Source organism: Sminthopsis crassicaudata, chromosome 2 (genome assembly GCF_048593235.1).
Source record: "Sminthopsis crassicaudata isolate SCR6 chromosome 2, ASM4859323v1, whole genome shotgun sequence".
Classification (NCBI taxonomy): domain Eukaryota; kingdom Metazoa; phylum Chordata; class Mammalia; order Dasyuromorphia; family Dasyuridae; genus Sminthopsis; species Sminthopsis crassicaudata.
In genome coordinates, this window is record NC_133618.1 from 512,687,328 (window position 1) to 512,706,412 (window position 19,085).

General features: G+C 36.5%; 1 protein-coding gene and 1 long non-coding RNA gene across 4 annotated transcripts in view; one reads left to right on the forward strand and one right to left on the reverse strand.

Moving 5' to 3' along the window:
- The window catches only part of LOC141557871 (T cell receptor alpha chain MC.7.G5-like), a 563,004-nt gene that overhangs the window by 299,561 nt on the left and 244,358 nt on the right, over window positions 1-19,085 (forward strand). The gene's annotated exons all lie outside the window — the stretch shown is intronic.
- Window positions 1,894-5,243, reverse strand: LOC141557874 (uncharacterized). Of its 3 annotated transcripts, none has more exons than XR_012486912.1 (3): window positions 4,554-5,243; window positions 3,641-3,821; window positions 1,894-2,153 (listed from the first exon to the last, which is right to left on the reverse strand). It is a non-coding gene; the product is annotated as an uncharacterized LOC141557874 (long non-coding RNA). The 3 variants fall into 3 exon arrangements; XR_012486914.1 differs by lacking the exon at window positions 4,554-5,243 and adding an exon at window positions 4,155-4,375 and having other exon boundaries at window positions 3,641-3,794; XR_012486913.1 differs by lacking the exon at window positions 4,554-5,243 and adding an exon at window positions 4,155-4,375.

The following is a 19,085-nucleotide window of genomic DNA, read 5'->3' on the forward strand; positions in this document are numbered from 1 at the left end:
AGGCACAAAGGTTTGGTCCTAGCCTTACTGTGAATTTTTATTAGACTTGCACGTGTGTGCAAGTTTCCACAAATCAGTTAGAATGCCCTTAAAACTTGACCCAAGTTTAAAGGAGCAGGTATCAGGCACACTTCTTAAAGTAGCCCATGACACCTTGTATAACCACACACACACACACACCCTCAAGGGATACAGCAGTGACTAACATTGAGCAATAAACGAAAGTTTGACTAAATCATAATTTAAAAGGTTGGTAAATCTCGTACCGGCCGCCACGATCATATGATTAACCCAAATTAACAGAAGAACAGCCTAAAGTGAGTTTAAGCAAAACATTCACCCAATAAGGTTAAAACTCAACTGTGCTGTAATACACCCTAGTTGATATTAAAATACACAACTAACATGACTTGATCCCTGCTGAAGACACTAAAGCTAAGGTACAAACTGGGATTAGAAACTCCACTATGTTTGGCTGTAAACCGAGGTAATTAAATAACAAGATTACTTGCCAGAGAACTACTAACCACTGCTTCAAACTCAAAGGACATGGCTGTGCCTTAGACCCTCCTAGAGGAGCCTGTTGTATAATCAATAAACCCCATACACCTCATCCCTTCTCGCTGGACCCGTCTATATACCGTCATGGTCAGCTCACCCCAACAGAGTCCTAAAGTGAACAAAATTATGAAACCATAAAAAAGTTAGGTTAAGGTGCAGCATATGGAGGGGAAAGTAATAGGCTACATTTTCCACTGTATAACCAAACGAAATGTTTATTGAAAGAAAGATATGAAGGAGGATTTAACAGTAAGTTAAGAATAGGGAGTTTAATTGCTGCTTGGGATGCAGCAGGCCGCGGCACACGTTGGGGCAGGGGGAGGGTATGTGGATTGTTGTTGTTGTTTGTTGTTGTTTGTTGTTTGTTGTTAAGGGACATGAGTAATCCAGGGAGGAATTTTATTGTAAAAAAATGTTTAATGTCAAAAAAAAAAAAAAAAATATATATATATATATATATATATATATATATATATATATATATATATATGTATATATATATATATATATATATATGTATATATGTATGTATATATATATATATATATATATATATATATATATAATGGGATCACATCCTTCTTATGTATTACAATATACTGTTATTCAGTAACTCAAAGATATCTTGAAATATTCCAACCTTTCATCTGATGAATTCTCTTTTTTTCCCCCAAGAGACCATAGGAAACAAAGGTTCTTCAAAAAAAAAGATGTCTCTAAATGAACCATCCATTTCTTCGGGAAGCTGTCTTTCTTTTAAAAACAAACCTGTAAAAAGATCAATTTATCCAAGTGTAATGACCCTTCACCTTTCTAATGTCAAATTAAGTTATCCATACTATTGTTAAACTATGTATAATGGATGAAAGAGTAATAATTTATAGATGGTACTGGCCACAAAATTTTTCAGTAAAAATGTTTATGCACTTTCAGGGATAAGCTTACTTTTTTACTTGCTCATGGCTTAATTTAACCTCAGACTGTACCAGAGTCTGTTTGCAATGATTACTTTAACTTTAATCTAGTCTACCTTTGATATAGACTGGATCCACTAAAACAGGACCCCCTTAAAGCATTAATAAATAGTTCAAAAGAAAACTTACCAGCCTTTCTCCTGGGAGTCTGAAAGTCATTTTATGAGTCAATAATCACTGCTCATAGGATACAAGTAGATTTCTATAATTCTGTCTCATTTACTTTGGATACAATTGGAGTTTGTAAAACTTAAAGTAGTATCACACAAGATGAGATATTTTATAGGAAAATAACACTACTCCAAAAGACTACAAGGAATCAACCTGTGAGGGATGTAGAAGACCCTTACCCAAAATGACTACTCAGAGATCACTCAGTAGAAAGCAGAAAGATTGTTTATTAAAACCTCCAGAGGATGGGCCCTTCTATCACAAGATAAGGGAAAGAGAAATCTTGTGGTAGGAGGACTAAAGAAGTAATAAAAATACACAGCTCTTATACAAGACATTACATCACAAGAAAGAAAGCATTGAGAAGGGGGGAGGCATCTAATTGGTTGTTGCTATCCGGAGAGATTGAAATGGAAAGGTTTCTGTTTCCCCAAAATCCTCTGATTTCTAAGAAATAGAAAAAACAGGCTTTCAGGTTTCAGATAGACATTGGTCAAGCTAATAAACTAAATATCTATAAATGTCATTAGCTCAGGTTAAATAAATATGGTTATAGCTGGCCAAGATCAAGTAAATATGAGCCTGCACATATTATACAGGTCATAAGGGAAACACAGAAATAATGAAAATAAAATTCAGAAAAAGAATTCATACATTCCTGTACATTCTTCACTTTATCTCTCTATTCCACACAATTTCTCCTTAAAATATATACATGATTTTGTCATATTTCTATGAACTTACACACTGTTCAAAATCAGTTAACATATTTATACATTGTTTATCAAGTTCATCATCAAGATCATACCCCTCTAATGCATTCCAGCCTTTTTCTCTGAAGAATCATCATTTTAATACCATCTTCTGTATGCAATATTTCAATAGGTACCCTTGAACTATTCTGGTTACTAATTTAATTATACGGGGTAGACATAGTGGCAACAGGATAATACCACTGATTACAATAATTCCATACCATAAAAATTGCTTCCACCAACTCTCTTGGAAACAGTTATCCCGGAAAAGATTGCATTTGGCAGACATAAAAATACAAAGGTAAATTAACAAAGATGACAATCTAGGGAAACTGAGGCACAACATTAGGCACTCTCCTTCTGAATATTTGAATTATTGAATTACCTCCCCCGGATACCTGAGAGGTCTCAGCATTATAATTTTGACCAACCCAATGTGAAACAAATCAAATATAAAACTAAAAAATGCAAGAACTTATGGCAAAAGCAAGCCTCTTCCTGACAACCCCAGAGTTATCAGTGGTACAAAGGCCCTCATCTCAGCCATAGAATCCAGTTTGAGATGGATGGTTATCTGTGTTAGGTGGTTTGCAGTCATTTGTGCACTTAACTCAGCTTCTGCTTCTATAGGGAGTAGCAGTGCTCAAGACAGCCCCATGCTAGGAGGGGTATCCCAAGTCTGTTAGGGATTCCAAAAGAGGGAAAGAGTGGGGTCCAGAATAGCTCCACTTGTCCCCTCTGATAGAACAGGAACTGCTTCCAAAATCCAGAAAGGATTTCTGAGCAGAATATGCACAGTTAGACCATAAAGACAGGCAAACCCCAAACTTTAGAGGCTTCATCTCAAAATGGCAGTGTCCTCTGAAAATGCTGAGATACCAAGTAAGAAACTGGGCTTACAGGACTGGAGATTGCCAGTCCCAAGGCAGGTGTCTATATCTTGGAGATTTCCTAAAAGCAGGCAATCAGAGAACAGTCTGCCAGAGCAATTCCAACAGAATAAGGGATTTCTAAGCTAAAGCATCAAATAATCGTCCCACATATAAAGTTACCATACATCCATAACAGCAATAATTTGCACTATTTAACAATTTCTGTCCCAAATCTTAAACACACACTTTATCTCTCTATTCCACACAAACCAGATCAGGGAAGTCTGATAGGAATAAAAAACCTTACCTTTGTGATTCCACTCCAATGTGCTGGTTTTGTTTCCATCATTCTGTGATCTCAGGAAAATTGTAGTCATCACATTTCTAAGTTTTTGGAGAAATTTTAGTTATGGTTCCAGGAGAAACAAGGTAGAATCTCATCCATTAATTCAATCTCCTAACTGGAAGTGAATAATTTCAGAGGTTAACTGAAAAGAAAAACACACACAAACTACTTAGGATGTCCCTCACTAAGAAGTGACTTTCTGTTGGAATACACAGGAGCCACCCAACAGTGGCTATTGAAGATCCAAGCCAGAATGGATCTCCTCTTGTGAAGGGATGAAACAAGGAGACTGAGACAGTTGCTGTTCCCTGACATCTCTGACTGAGAGGTCCTTGCATTGTCTCACCTCCCTCCTCTTCCCTCTGCCTCCAACTTATCTCATTCTCAGTCCCCAACACCTGTGTCAGCAAAAGTTGCCCAGCAACTCCTTCAGATGCTATTATCTTCTTTTTCTCCATAATAATTTTAATCTTACCAGCTCCCTTGCATTCAATTATCATTTCCCTATAGACAATTCTCAGATCTACATATGTAATCTATAATCCATATTCTCCTTGGATTCCAATTCTCCTTGGATTCCAGCTGGGGAGGCTCTTGGAGACTTGACCTGTCCTTTAACAATTCCCCATTTTTTTTTGTTTTTTGCTGTTATTCTCCCCCCCTCCCCAGCATAGTCCACACACTGAGAAACGCAAGAGGCACTATCACTTCTGGTAACAGGTATTGATCTTGTGAAATGTCATGGAAACAAACTTTCAAACAGAGAAGAGGGCTGTGGTCAAAACAAACATTTAAGTGTTTCATCAGTCTCCTGGCTCGGCCCTTTGATATGTTGACCCATTAAGTTACCCCTAATAAAAAAAAAAACTCTTACCAGGACTCTTCTTCCTTAATTCTGGAAGGATCCTTCTCATGAATAGCTCTAGTTCTTCTTATAATTCTTGCCCCACATTCAGATGCCATATGTTGGACTATACAGGAGAACTGATGGAATACACAGGAGCCACCTGACAGTGGCTGCTGGAGATCCAACCCAGAATGGATCTCCTCTTGTGAAGGGATGAAACAAGGAGACTAAGAGGCCATTCCTGTTCTCTGACTCTCTCCTGAGAGGCTATTGCCTTATATGACCTCTCTCTCCTTTTCCCTCTGCCTCCAATTTATCTCATTCCCAATCTGCAACACCTGTGTCAGAAAAGGCTCCACAGCTGTGGAGGCTCTTGGAGAATTGACCTGTCCCTTAACAATTTTCCAATTCAAGAATATGTCTTTCAGCACTCTATGATTTCCAGCCAAGATGGCAGTGTGGAGGCAGACAGCTGCTTGAGCTCTGTGTTTTCTCTCAGGACTTACTTCATGACAAGCCTCTGAATTAATGCTTGACCAGAAAAGAAACCCACAAATAATCACTAACAGAAGACATCCTTGAAATTCCCCAGAGAAGGTCTGTGTTTTCTTGGAGGAGGGTCGAACAGACTGGGTGCAGACTGAGGGAAGGAAGCGAGAGCGAGACAGGCAGCTTACACAACTCTGACCAGAGGGGGGAGAGGTGTGATCACTGCCGTTTCTGTGAAAAGACTTTTTCTCCAGTGTGGATATTCCATCTTGGCAGCAAGCCAGGAGCACTGGAGAGAGTACACTGGAAGTGAACAATAAAACCCCTGAAAACTAGCGTCTCTCTAGGGACCCAGTCACCCCCACCCCCAGCCGGAGTGACTCAGTGCATTCTCAGAGCCTCAGAGCACAGACACAGCACAGCCATCGCTGTCCTGTTAGTGCCGCGCTATTGTCTCCCTCAGTCTAGAGGAAGCTGGGTAACAACATCCAGCCCCATCCCCCACCCAAAACAGACCAATTGTTTCTCTTGTCAATTTGTTTTCTTTGATTCACGCTCTGACAAAATGAACAAAAAATTTTAAATGGCTCTAACCATTGACAGATTCTGTATGGAGAGAGAGCAGACTTCAAATACTGAGGAGACCAAAAGCAGATTGTCTCCTGAGGAATCCCCTAAGGGGGATATGATCTGCTCCTCAATACACAAAACTCTCATAGAGGAAATCAAAAAGGCTCTCACAAGAGAGCTAGAAGAGAAATGGGAAAAGGAAAGGGAAGCTTGGCAAGAGAGCCTGGAGAAGTCATCCAGAGTGGAGAAAGAGATCAAATCATTGAGAAATAAAATTAGTGAGCTGGAAAAAGAAAACAGCTCTCTAAAAAATAAAATGCATGAAATAGAAAAAAAATTCCATAGAAGAAAAAAACTCATTTAAAAATTCAATTGGACAATTACAAAAAGATATTTAAAAAGTGAGTGAAGAAAATACATCATTGAAAATTATACTCGAACAAGTAGAAATGAATGACTCGAGAAGAAACCAAGAAGTAGTCAAGCAAAACCAGAAAAATGAAACAATTGAAAAGAGTGTCAAGTACCTTATTGGAAAGACAACAGACCTGGAAAACAGATCTAGGAGAGACAATTTGAGAATAATCGGACTCCCTGAAAAACATGAGGAAAAAAAGAGCATGGACACTATTTTCTAGGAAATTATCAAAGAGAACTGCCCAGACGTTTTGGAAACAGAGGGTAAAATAGACATTGAAAAAATTCATCGATCACCTACTGAAAGGGACCCTAAAATCAAAACGCCAAAAAATATAATGGCCAAGTTCAAGAACCATCAGACAAAGGAAAAAATACTGGAAGCTGCTAGAAAAAAAACCAATTCAGATGGAGGAGCCACAATAAGGATAACCCAGGATCTAGCAGCATCCACATTAAGAGAACGAAGGGCCTGGAATATGATACTCCAAAAGGCTAAGAAACTTGGTATGCAGCCAAGAGTAACTTACCCAGCAAAAATGAGCATCATTTTCCAGGGAAGAAGATGGACATTTAATGAAATAAGTGAATTCCATCTATTCTTGATGAAAAAACCAGACCTACATAAAATGTTTGATCTTCAAATACAGAACTCAAGAGATTTCTAAAAAGGTAAAAAGAAATCTTGAGAACTATATTTCTACCATAAAGATATGTAAAGAACACATGTATAATTTGTCCTAGAAACTAGAGGTGGAAAGGAAATGATATCATAAAAAAGGGTAAAGTGGTGGTACTACATCTCATGAAGAGGCAAAGATAACTTATTATATCTGAGAGAAAGAAAGGAGGGAGATGAACATAGTGTGTATCAATAGACATATTTAATTTATGTTGAAATTTCTTCCACTTCACTGAAAAGTGAGAGGGAAGGAGTAAGCTAAGGGGAAGGCAATACAGAAATTGTAAGAAAAAGGGGAACTTTAAGGTGGGGGAGGGATACTAAAAAGGGAGGGCTGTGAAAAGCAAGTGGTGTTCACAAGTTTAATACTGGGTAGGGGGGTAAGAGGGAAGGAAAGGGGAAAAGCATAAGCAGGGGTTAATAGGATGGCAAGCAATATAGAATTAGTCATTCTAACCATAAATGTGAATGGGGTAAACTCCCTCATAAAGAGGAAGCAGTTAGCAGACTGGATTAAAAGTCAGAATCCTACTAAATGTTGTTTACAGGAAACACACCTGAAACAGGGTGATACATTCAAACTACAAGTAAAAGGGTGGAGCAGAATCTACTATGCTTCAGGCAAAGCCAAAAAAGTAGGGGTAGCCATCCTCATCTCAGATCAAGCAAAAACAAAAATTGGTCTAATTAAAAGAGATAAGGAAGGACATTATATCCTGCTAAAGGGTAGCATAGATAATGAAGTAGTATCAATATTAAACATATATGCACCAAGTGGTGCAGCATCTAAATTCTTAAAAGAGAAATTAAGAGAGCTGCAAAAAGAAATAGAGAGTAAAACTATAATAGTGTGAGATCTCAACCTTGCACTCTCAGGGTTAGATAAATCAAACCACAAAATAAACAAGAAAGAAATCAAAGAGGTAAATAGAATACTAGAAAAGTTTGATATGATAGATCTTTGGCGAAAGCTAAATGGAGACAGAAAGGAGTATACTTTCTTCTCAGCAGTTCATAGAACCTATACAAAAATTGATCATATACTAGGACATAAAAACCTCAAAATCAAATGCAGTAAGCCAGAAATAGTAAATGCATCCGTTTCAGGCCACAATGCAATTAAAATTACATTTAATTTAAAAGCCAGGGGAAAATAGACCAAAAAATAATTGGAAACTAAATAATCTTATACTAAAGAATGATTGGGTAAAACAGCAAATCATAGATATAATTAATAACTTCACCCAAGAAAATGACAATAATGAGACATCATACCAAAACGTGTGGGATACAGCCAAAGCAGTAATAAGGGGAAGTTTTATATCTCTAGAGGCCTACTTGCATAAAATAGAGAGAGGGTCAACAAATTGGGCTTACAACTAAAATTGCTAGAAAAGGAACAAATTAAAAATCCTCAGACAAATACGAAACTTGAAATTCTAAAAGTAAAAAGTGAGATTAATAAAATTGAAAGTAAAACAAAACTATTGAATTAATTAATAAAACTAAGAGTTGGTTCTATGAAAAAAACCAACAAAATAGATAAACCCTTAGTAAATCTGATTTTAAAAGGGAAAGAGAAAAAGCAAATTGTTAGTCTTGAAAAAGAAAATGGAGAACTCACCACTAATGAAGAGGAAACTAGAACAATAGTTAGGAGCTATGCTGTTCAACTTTATGCCAATAAATTTGATAACTTAAATGAAATGGAAGAATACCTTAAAAATATAGCTTGCCCAGATTAACAGAGGAAGAAGTAAGTAGTCTAAATAGTCCCATTTCAGAAAAAGGAATAGAACAAACTATTAACCAACTTCCTAAGAAAAAATCCCCAGGACTAGATGGATTTACATGTGAATTCTACCAAACATTTGAAGAACAACTAACTTCAATGCTATATAAACTATTTGAAAAAATAGGGATTGAAGGAGTCCTACCAAATTCCTTGTATGACACAGATATGATACTAATACCTAAACCAGGTAGATTGAAAACTGAGAAAGAAAACTATAGACCAATCTCCTTAATGAATATTGATGCTAAAATTTTAAATAAGATATTGACAAAAAGACTTCAGAAAATCATCCCCAGGATAATACACTATGCAGGGCTGGTTTAATATTAGGAAAACTATTAGTATAATTGACCATATTAATAATCAAATTAATAAAAACCATATGATCATCTCAATAGATGCAGAAAAAGCATTTGATAAAATCCAACATTCCTATTCCTTAAAATAATAACGAGCATATATTTAAAACCTTCAGTAAACATCATAAGTAATGGAGATAAACTAGAACCTTTCCCTGTAAGATCAGGAGTGAAACAAAGTTGCCCACTATCAACCATTACTATTCAATATAGTACTAGAAACGCTAGCCTCGGCAATAAGAGCCTAGAAAGGGATTCAAGGAATTAGAATAGGAAATGAGTAAATCAAACTATCACTCTTTGCAGATGACATGATGGTATACTTAGAGAACCTCAAAGTCTCTGCTAAAAAGCTACTAGAAATAATTCAGAACTTTAGCAAAGTTGCAGGATTCGAAATAAATCCACATAAATCCTCAGCATTTTTATACATTACCAACATAATCCAAGAGCAAGAGATACTAAGAGAAATTCCATTCAAAATAACAGTCGATAGTATATCTACTGGGAATATATCTACCAAAGGAAAGTCAGGAATTATATGAGCAAAGTTATGAAACACTTGCCACAAAAATAAAGTCAAATTTAAATAATTGGAAAGACATTGAGTGCTCTTAGATACGCTGAGCAAATATAATTAAGATGACCATACTCCCTAAACTAATCTATTTATTTAGTGCTATATCAATCAAACTCACAAAAAACTATTTAATGACCTAGAAAAAATAACAACAGAATTCATATGGAACAACAAAAGGTCAAGAATTTCAAGGGAAGTAATGAAAAAAAAATTAAATGAAGGTGGTCTAGCTGTACCTGATCTAGAACTATATTATAAAGCAACAGTCACCAAAACCATTTGGTATTGGCTAAGAAATAGACTAGTTTATCAGTGGAATAGGTTAGGTTCACAGGGCAAGATAGTGAATAAAAATAGCAATCTAATCTTTGACAAACCCAAATATCCCAAATTTTGGGATAAGAATTCATTATTTGACAAAAACTGCTGGAAAAACTGGAATTTAGTATGGCAGAAACTAGGCATGGACCCACATTTAACACCACATACTAAGATAAGATCAAAATCGGTCCAAGATTTAGGCATAAAGAACAAGATCATAAATAAATTAGAGGAACATAGGATAGTTTACCTCTCAGACTTGTGGAGGAGGAAGGAGTTTGTGTCCAAGGGAGAACTGGAGACCGTTATTGATCACAAAATAGAAAATTTTGATTACATCAAATTAAAAAGTTTTTGGACAAACGAAACTAATGCAAACAAGATTAGAAGGGAAGTAACAAATTGGGAAAACATTTTTACAGTTAAAGGTTCTGATAAAGGCCTCATCTCCAAAATATTGACTTTAATTTATAAGAAATCAAACCATTCTCCAATTGATAAATGGTCAAAGGTTATGAACAGACAATTTTCAGATGATGAAATTAAAACTATTTCCACTCATATGAAAGAGTGTTCCAAATCATTATTGATCAGAGAAATGCAAATTAAGACAACTCTGAGATATCACTACACACCTGTCAGATTGGCTAAGATGACAGAAACAAATAATGATGAATGTTGGAGGGGATGTGGGAAAACTGGGACACTGATGCATTGTTCGTGGAGTTGTGAAAGAATCCAACGATTCTGGAGAGCAATCTGGAATTATGCCCAAAAAGTTATCAAAATGTGTACACCCTTTGACCCAGCAGTGCTACTATTGGGCTTATATCCCAAGGAAATACTAAGGAAGGGAAAGGGACCTGTATGTGCCAAAATGTTTGTGGCAGCCTTTTTTTATAGTGGCTAGAAACTGGAAAATGAATGGATGTCCATCAATTGGAGAATGGTTAGGTAAATTATGGTATATGAATGTTATGGAATATTATTGTTCTGTTAGAAATGACCAACAGGAGGAATACAGAGAGGTTTGGAGAGATTTACATCAACTGATGCTGAGTGAAATAAGCAGAACCAGGAGATTATACACTTCAACAACAATACTGTATGAGGATGTATTCTGATGAAAGTGGATATCTTCAACATAGAGAAGAGCTAATCCAATTCTAATTGATCAATGATGGACAGAATCAGCTACATCCAGAAAAGGAACACTGGGAAATGAGTGTAAACTGTGAGCATTTTTTTTGTTTGTTTGTTTTTCTTCCCAGATTATTTTTACCTTCCAAATCCAATTCTTCCTTTGCAACAACAACAACAAAATTAGGTTCTGCACATATATATTGTACCTAGGATATACTATAAGATATTTAATATGTATGGGGATGCCTGCCATCTAGGGGAGGTGGTGAAGGGAAGGAGGGGAAAAATTCGGAACAGAAGGGAGTACTAGGGATAATGTTGTAAAAAAAAATTACCTATGCATATGTACTGTCAAAAAATGTTTTAATTATAAAATTAATTTTAAAAAAGAATATGTCTTTCTTTTTTATTTTTTATTTTTTATTTTTTTACTCTTTTGCATTTTTATTCATTTCATAGCTTCCCAAAGTGGAAACATGAACATATACATCTAGACATACATACATATATTCATATATACATATAAGAAATCCTCACTTGATTCCAGTCTTCTGCTTGAAAATTCTTTTTTTTTTTTTAATTTTATAGTTTTTATTTACCAGATATATGTATGGGTAATTTTACAACATTGGCAATTGCCAAACCTTTTGTTCTAATTTTTCCCCTCCTTACACCCCTCCCCCAGATGGCAAGTTGACCAATACATGTTAAATATGTTAAAGTATAAATTAAATGTATGCTTTTCTTTAAGTAGAAATTGGACCCCAATAATCAGCCCTTTCAGAGAATGGTACATAGCCAATGAGCAGTATTATATAAAGATTCTATTCCAATACTAATATCTTTCAAAGTTGGAAAAACCAAAGCAGGGGAAAGGTTTTAGCCAGACATTTGGTGTTCAGAAAGCATAATTATACCTTTAGGAAATACATAAATCTTTGTTTAAAGAAAGAAAAGGAACATTGAACACTTAGAAAGTTTTATACTTGTTGCAGATGCTATCTACTCAAGAACTGCAAAGTAGAAAGAATTTTACATTTCATTTTGCTGAAGTGATGAAGGCCTTCTGTATCGTTATTCTTTCCTCCTGAGGATTCAATTAGATGACCTTCTCGGGTCATTTACAACTCTCTCATCAATCAATCAACAAGAATTACAAATAGAATACAAGAAACATGCCCTCCTGACCCTGTGGTCTATGAATTTATGAAACAAAAAGTTTGTGATGAAAATGGTGATTGGGATTTGGAAGATGTCTGACAAAAATGCATACAAAGGTTATGAGGATTACTTAAATCAAAAAAATTAAATCTGGGGATACTGCACTAGCCCATAGTGCAGCAAAGGAGACTTGGCCTAGTAGCAAATCAGAAAGATATTACCTAGCTAGAATTCTTATGGAAAATACCAGCCTGCCTTCCCTATTTGCAGCAGAAAAGAGGATTTTGATCTCTCTGTGCTTCCCTTTTTACTTCCAGGAAGTGAGATGAAGCTTTACCTCTAAGGACCTGATTAAGAATCATAAAGAGGAAGATCCTCACTAGTCTGGATTCTGCTGCTGTGCTGTAAAGCTGGGATCTGCCACTCAGAGAATGGATATGAGAAGAGGAAGCCATAAGTTAGTTATAGATTCAAGATTCTCTCTTCCCTTAGAGACGTGATTATCATTTCAGTAATAAGACAAGTAGTGTTGACTTTATGGAATCTCAAGAGTGTCATCAAAGGCTTGAAAATATCAGCCGCTATTTTTATTGATTGGTGATGATACACCTATCAAAAATTACTAATTAATAATGATTATGAATAATTTTTAAAAATACAGTTGGGAGCTACTTAAGAAACTTTTGTAGATTACCAAGAATAGAGGGATGTGAAATTTAAACAATATCCTTGGAGAATGGAGATAAGGAAGAACAGCTGAGGACACCTTGAGTGTTGGGGATTTTTTTGTTTTTGTTTTTGTTTTTAATCTGGCCTGGATTTTCAAGCTCTGTTCTGGAGTTTAACTAAATAGAATCTTTTCTCGTATTCATTTCTTTAGTTTAGTAACTGATTATGACTTCCTGCATAAAGACAACAGTGTTAAAATATTTTATATTCTCATCTGTCCATACAACTTATCAAATTTATAAGTATTCAAAGCTTCCTCTTCCAATCGCTATTTCTCTTCTTTCTCTCTATTTCTCTCTCTTTTTCTCTGTTTCTCACTGTGTTTCTCTCTGTGTTTCTGTCTCTGTCTATCTCTCTCTGTCTCTCTCTGTCTCTCTCTCTGTCTCTGTCTCTGTCTCTCTCTGTCTCTGTCTCTGTCTCTCTGTCTCTCTCTGTCTCTCTGTCTCTCTGTCTCTCTCTCTGTCTGTCTGTCTGTCTGTCTCTCTCTCTCTGTCTCTCTCTCTGTCTCTCTCTCTCTCTCTCTCTCTCTCTCTCTCTCTCTCTCTCTCTCTCTCTCTCTCTGTTACACATACACACACACACACACACACACACACACACACACAAACTATTGAATACCTACAATAAATTAAGGGGATGGATTGTAGTTGCAGAAGGGAAGAATAGATCCAATCCAACAATAACAAATTTTTAATGAAGAAATCTTCAATGCAAAGATTCTTGAAATTGGAAGCACTATGTACTAATTCCAACTCTGAAACTTAGTAGTTTCATGATCCTGTCTGAGGCAACAAATATGAATATCATTTTTCTTTTTTATAAAATTATTAAAAGAAGGATGTCTGAGATAGCTCATAATAAAAGCATGGTGAAAAGGTATAAAGTGTTGTTTATAATGAGAATACCTAGATTCAAATCCTTCTGTTATTTGTGACCTGTGCGACCATTTCTATAGAAGTCAAGTGGCTTCATCAACAAACCTAACTCTCTAGATTTTTTCAATTTCTCCATAACTGTTTGGCTCATATTGGTCACCCTCTCCACTCCTTCTTCTAGGGCCTTTTTTATGTTTTGTATTCTTACAAGAATGTAGTTATCTGAGGCCAGAAATTGCCTCTATGAGATTTACATTAAAACCTCAGACAAGGCTTTAGTCTATGATCCTCAAAAGTTACAAACATCTTCCCAATTTGGAAATAAAAGAAACTAATACCAAATCAAATGAGAAAATATTTGCAAAGTACTTAGAATAGTGCTTGCCATATACTTAATGCTACATAAAATCCAATTATTACTGTTCTTATTCTTTTGTGGTTGTTAGATAAGTACTCAGATGGGGAAACTGAATTCTTGCCTGTTTTATATAAGGCAGTTGATTTTTGAGGAACTCTCCAGAGAAAATAAAGAAAAAAAAGAGACAGATGGCAACAGGTTAACTATCAGGCAGTGTCTGAAACATCTACAGTTTCTGTCTTCAAAACCATGAGTTTCAACTCCTAAATGATGAATTCTAAATGTATATGCTTGCAGTAGAAACATGAAAGAAAAAAGACAAGAAGAATGGGCAGCCTTTGTTCAAGGCCTTGACTTTTGTCTATTTAATTATGGGTGTTTTAATCCTGTTAAAATGTGTTTGTAAATTTCTTCATGAATACCCATGGATCATCATAACCTGAAGAAGATTGAACTGAGGAGATTGTGAATAAGGTACTGAAAAGGAAAACAAGCCTTCAGTGAATTACAAACCAAGGCAGTTTATTACTAATGGATACTCAAGTTTGAGTCCCTGTAGTCTTTCAGTGAACAAGCACACACAGTGGGGTGGGCTTCTGCAGGAATGCAAACCCAGATTGAGAACCCAAAGCTCAGTTTCTGTCCTTCTATCTGACATAAGAGGCTGGTGGATTTACAGACACTATGAATGAGGGGAATCTTAAAAAGAATGGATGAACCATGATGATTCCAGCAGCTCTCCTGTGTAGTAAAACATATGGCATCTGAACGTGGGGCAAGAATTACAAGAAGAACCAGAGCTGTTCCTGAGAAGGATCCTTCCAGAGTTAAGAAAGAAGAGCCCCTGTAAGACTGTTTTAGTCGGGGTAATTAAATGGGCCATCACATCAAAGGGCCGAGCTAGGAGACTGATGAGATACTTAAATGCTTGTTCTGACCACAGTCTTATTCTCGGTTTGAAAGTTTGCCTCCATGACATTTCACAAGATTAACACCTGCTACAACCATCCAAAAGTGATAGTGCCGCTTGCAATCCTCAGTGTGAGGACCATGCTGTGTGTGAGGGTTGGGGGGGAGGGGCGGGAGGGGGAATAACAGCAAGAAACCAAAAAAAAAAAAATGGGGAATTGTTAAGGGACAGGTCAATTCCCCAAGAGCCTCCCCAGCTGTGGATCATAGCATCTGAAGGAGTTGCTGGGCAACCTTTGCTGACACAGGTGTTGGGGACTGGGAATGAGATAAATTGGAGGCAGAGGGAAGAGGAGGGAGGTGAGACAATGCAAGGGCCTCTCCGTCAGAGATGTCAGGGAACAGCAACTGTCTCAGTCTCCTTGTTTCATCCCTTCACAAGAGGAGATCCATTCTGGCTTGGATCTTCAACAGCCACTGTCGGGTGGTTCCCATATATTCCAACAGAAAGTCACTTCTTAGTGAGGGACATCCTAAGTAGTTTGTGTGTGTTTTTCTTTTCAGTTAACCTCTGAAATTATTCACTTCCAGTTAGGAGATTGAATTAATGGATGAGATGCTACCTTGTTTCTCCTGGAACCATAATTAAAATTTCCCCAAAAATTTAGAAATGTGATGACTACAACTTTCCTGAGATCACAGAGTGATGGAAACGAAACCAGCACATTGGAGTGGAATCACAAAGGTAAGGTTTTTTTTATTCCTATCAGATGTCCCTGCTTTGGTTTGTGTGGAATAGAGAGATAAAGTGTGTGTTTAAGACTTGGGATGGAAATCGTTAAATAGTGCAATTATTGCTGTTATGGATGTATGGGAACCTTTTATGTGGGACAATTATTTGATGCTTTAGCTTAGAAATCCCTTATTCTGTTGGAATTGCTCTGGCAGACTGTTCTCTGATTGCCTGCTTTTAGGAAATCTCCAAGATATGGACACCTGTCTTGGGACTGGCAATCTCCAGCCCTGTAACCCTAGTTTCTTACTTGGTATCTCAGCATTTTCAGAGGACACTGCTGTTTTGAGATCAAGCCTCTAAAGTTCATAATAAAAGCATGGTGAGAAGGTCTAGCTACTTTGAGGAAGATTTGATGGTATTTATTTATTGGATCCCCCAGCAACTCTTCTCTGAAGACCGTAAGCTCTTTAAGGACTCTTCCGTATTGTCTACAAATCTCCAGATTTTAGCATATAGCAGGTCCTGAATAAGTCTAAAGCATTTATTAGGTGCCTACTATGTGACAGACACTATGTTAAGCCAGTAATGTTTGTCTGGACTGGATTAAATTGAAAACAATCCAAACTCTTTTGCTTATGATTCAAATCTCAGTTGAAACTAAGAAAAGGGTAGAAACTTTAACTAAAGAGTTTTTCCCTCTATAGCTGCCAGTGACTAAAGGCATGAAAAAAATAGGGGGAATGACTTTCTAAGGGCTTATCATAAATAGTACATTTGTGAAGTGCTGAAATAGGATTCTTCTAGGTCCCAAGCTATAAATGGGAAAACTAATGGAATAAATTCTAATAGGACACTTAGAACTGACCTAAAGTCAACTGAAATTGTTTCTAGATTACTGTTCTGTTTCCCAGGGGTGATCTTTATTCATTAACAGAATAATAAATGCATAGATTATTGGGCACATGGTCTAGTAGGTAGAGACCTGGGCCTGGGAGCCAGGAATATTGGATTCAAGTCTTACCTTCTCCAAATGTCATACTATGCCCCTTCTTAAGTCACTTAACATCACAGGCCTCCAGGCAATTTTCTAAAATTTTCATTTTCAGAGTAGATGCTGACCAGCATGAACAGAAGGGACTCTCTTCTGTTCCAGGGAGTTCCCTAAGCTAATGAAATCAGAGATCTGATTTTTGTTTTAAAAGAAAATATGCCCATGATTTCATTAATCTTTTATACAACCTAAAGAGAATTCTGATGTTCAAAGAGATTGACATTTAAATTAAGCATCACCTGATAACACAGGGAAACAAATCCCAATCTTAGAGCTTTCTATAGCACTACTGAGCTGAGATGGCATTTTCTGTCTGAAGTCTATTGGGATTGCTTTAGATCACTGAATTATAAAGGGCCACAGATAATGGGAGAACTCTGGGTGAGGTATAAGACCCTGTAGCCCAGAGGGAACTTGCTGACAAAGTCTGGTTTGGCTCCCCATCTCCCTTTGGTGAATCTCACCCTTCCTGAGAAATCAAGGAAGGCATGACCACTTATGTTGTATTTGAAGCAAGGGATACTTACAGTATTTACATTTATATATCAATAGCAGGGTGCTTATAATTAGCACTTGCTGTTGTGGTGATGTAATAGTTCTATAGTTGGCACATGCTCAGTGTGCTGTAGTAATGTTATACTAAAGTGTTTAGGGGATGAGAGGACTTGATATAAATGGACTTTATCTTTGACCAACCACATGGCTCTCCTGCCTTCTTCATACCTCCAGTAAGACCAAGGACTTGGGCTGGTTCTGAGATCCTCTAGAGAGCTCTTCAGAGAGTACATTTTGGCATGCCGTTTTGGTGGCTTTAGACACCCGATGTGGGGGCCAAAATATACTATGCTTTCTAGAGCCCCATATTAGCCACCAAAATGTAGTGTGTTTTCTAGAGCTCCCAGTATGAGGGCTCTAGAAAGCATAGTATATTTTGGCACTCCAATTTGGGGGCTCTAGAAAGCATACTACACTGAACTACTGAAAAGAACCAAGCCTTTCATAGTTGATCATCATATAATCTTGCTTTCATATACAATGCATTCCTGGTTCTCTTTGTTTCACTCAGCATCAGTTCATGTACATCTTTCCAGGCCAGCTTGTTCATCATTTTTTATAAAACAATAATATTCCATTACCTCCATGTACTTCAGTTTGTTCAGTCATTCCCCAATTGATGGGCATCCATTCCTTTTCCAATTCTTTGCTATCACAAAAAGAGCTACTAAAAACATTTTTGCACATGAGTCCTTTTCTCTCCTTTATGATTTCCTTGGGATACAGATCCAGTAATGTCACTCCTGGATCAAAGGGTATGCACAATTTTATAGGAGCATAGTTCCAGATTGCTTTCCAGAATGGTTGGATCATTTCACAACTCCATCAACAATGCATTACTGTCCTGGTTTTCCCACATCCCCATCAACATTTATCATTATCTTTTCCCATCATCTTAGCAGATCTGAAAGGTGTGTAGTGGGGCCTCAGAATTGTTTTAATTTTCATTTCTCTGATCAATAGCGATTTAGAGCACTAGAAATCTTTTCAGTTTCTTCATCTGAAAATTGTCTGTTCTTTCCATTGACCATTTGTCAACTGGGAATGATTTGTATTCTTATGAATTTGACACAAATTATTAATTGACATAAATTCTTATGAATTTATATATTTTATAAATGAGATCTTTGTCAGAAACACTAGCTGTAAAGATTTTTTTCCAGCTTTGTATTTTCCTTTTAATCTTGTTTCTGTTGGTTTTGGTTTTGCAAAAACTTTTAATTTAATGTAATCAAGTTGCCAATTTTGCCTTTCACCATGTTCTCTAATTTTTCTTTGGTCATAAATTCCTCTCTTTTCCAAAGATCTGATAGGTAAATTATCCATTGTTCTCCTAATTTGTTTATGGTATCATTCTTCATGCCCAAATCATGTAAGCATTTTGACTTTATTTTGGTATGGGATGTGAGATGTAGGTCTATGCCAAGTTTCTGACATATTATTTTCCATTTTTCCCAGCATTTTTTGTCAAATAGTGAGTTCTTATTCTATAAGTTGGAGTTTGGGAAGTTATCAAATACTAAATTGCTATAGGTCTTGATTATTTTGTCATGTATATCTAATCTATTTCACTGATCCACCATTCTATTTCTAAGCCAGTAACAAATGGTTTTGATGACTCCTACTTTATAGTATTTTTTAGGTTTGATACTGCTAAGCCACCATTCTTTGTATTTCTTTTCATTAATTCCCTTGATATTCTTGACTTTTTGTTCTTCCAGATAACTAATTAAAAATTGATCCCTATCTCCAAAGAGCTTACAATTCATGAGATGTGATGTGACACATATTCAGGAGTATAGAAGCAAGCTTTAACAGGCTCTGGAAGT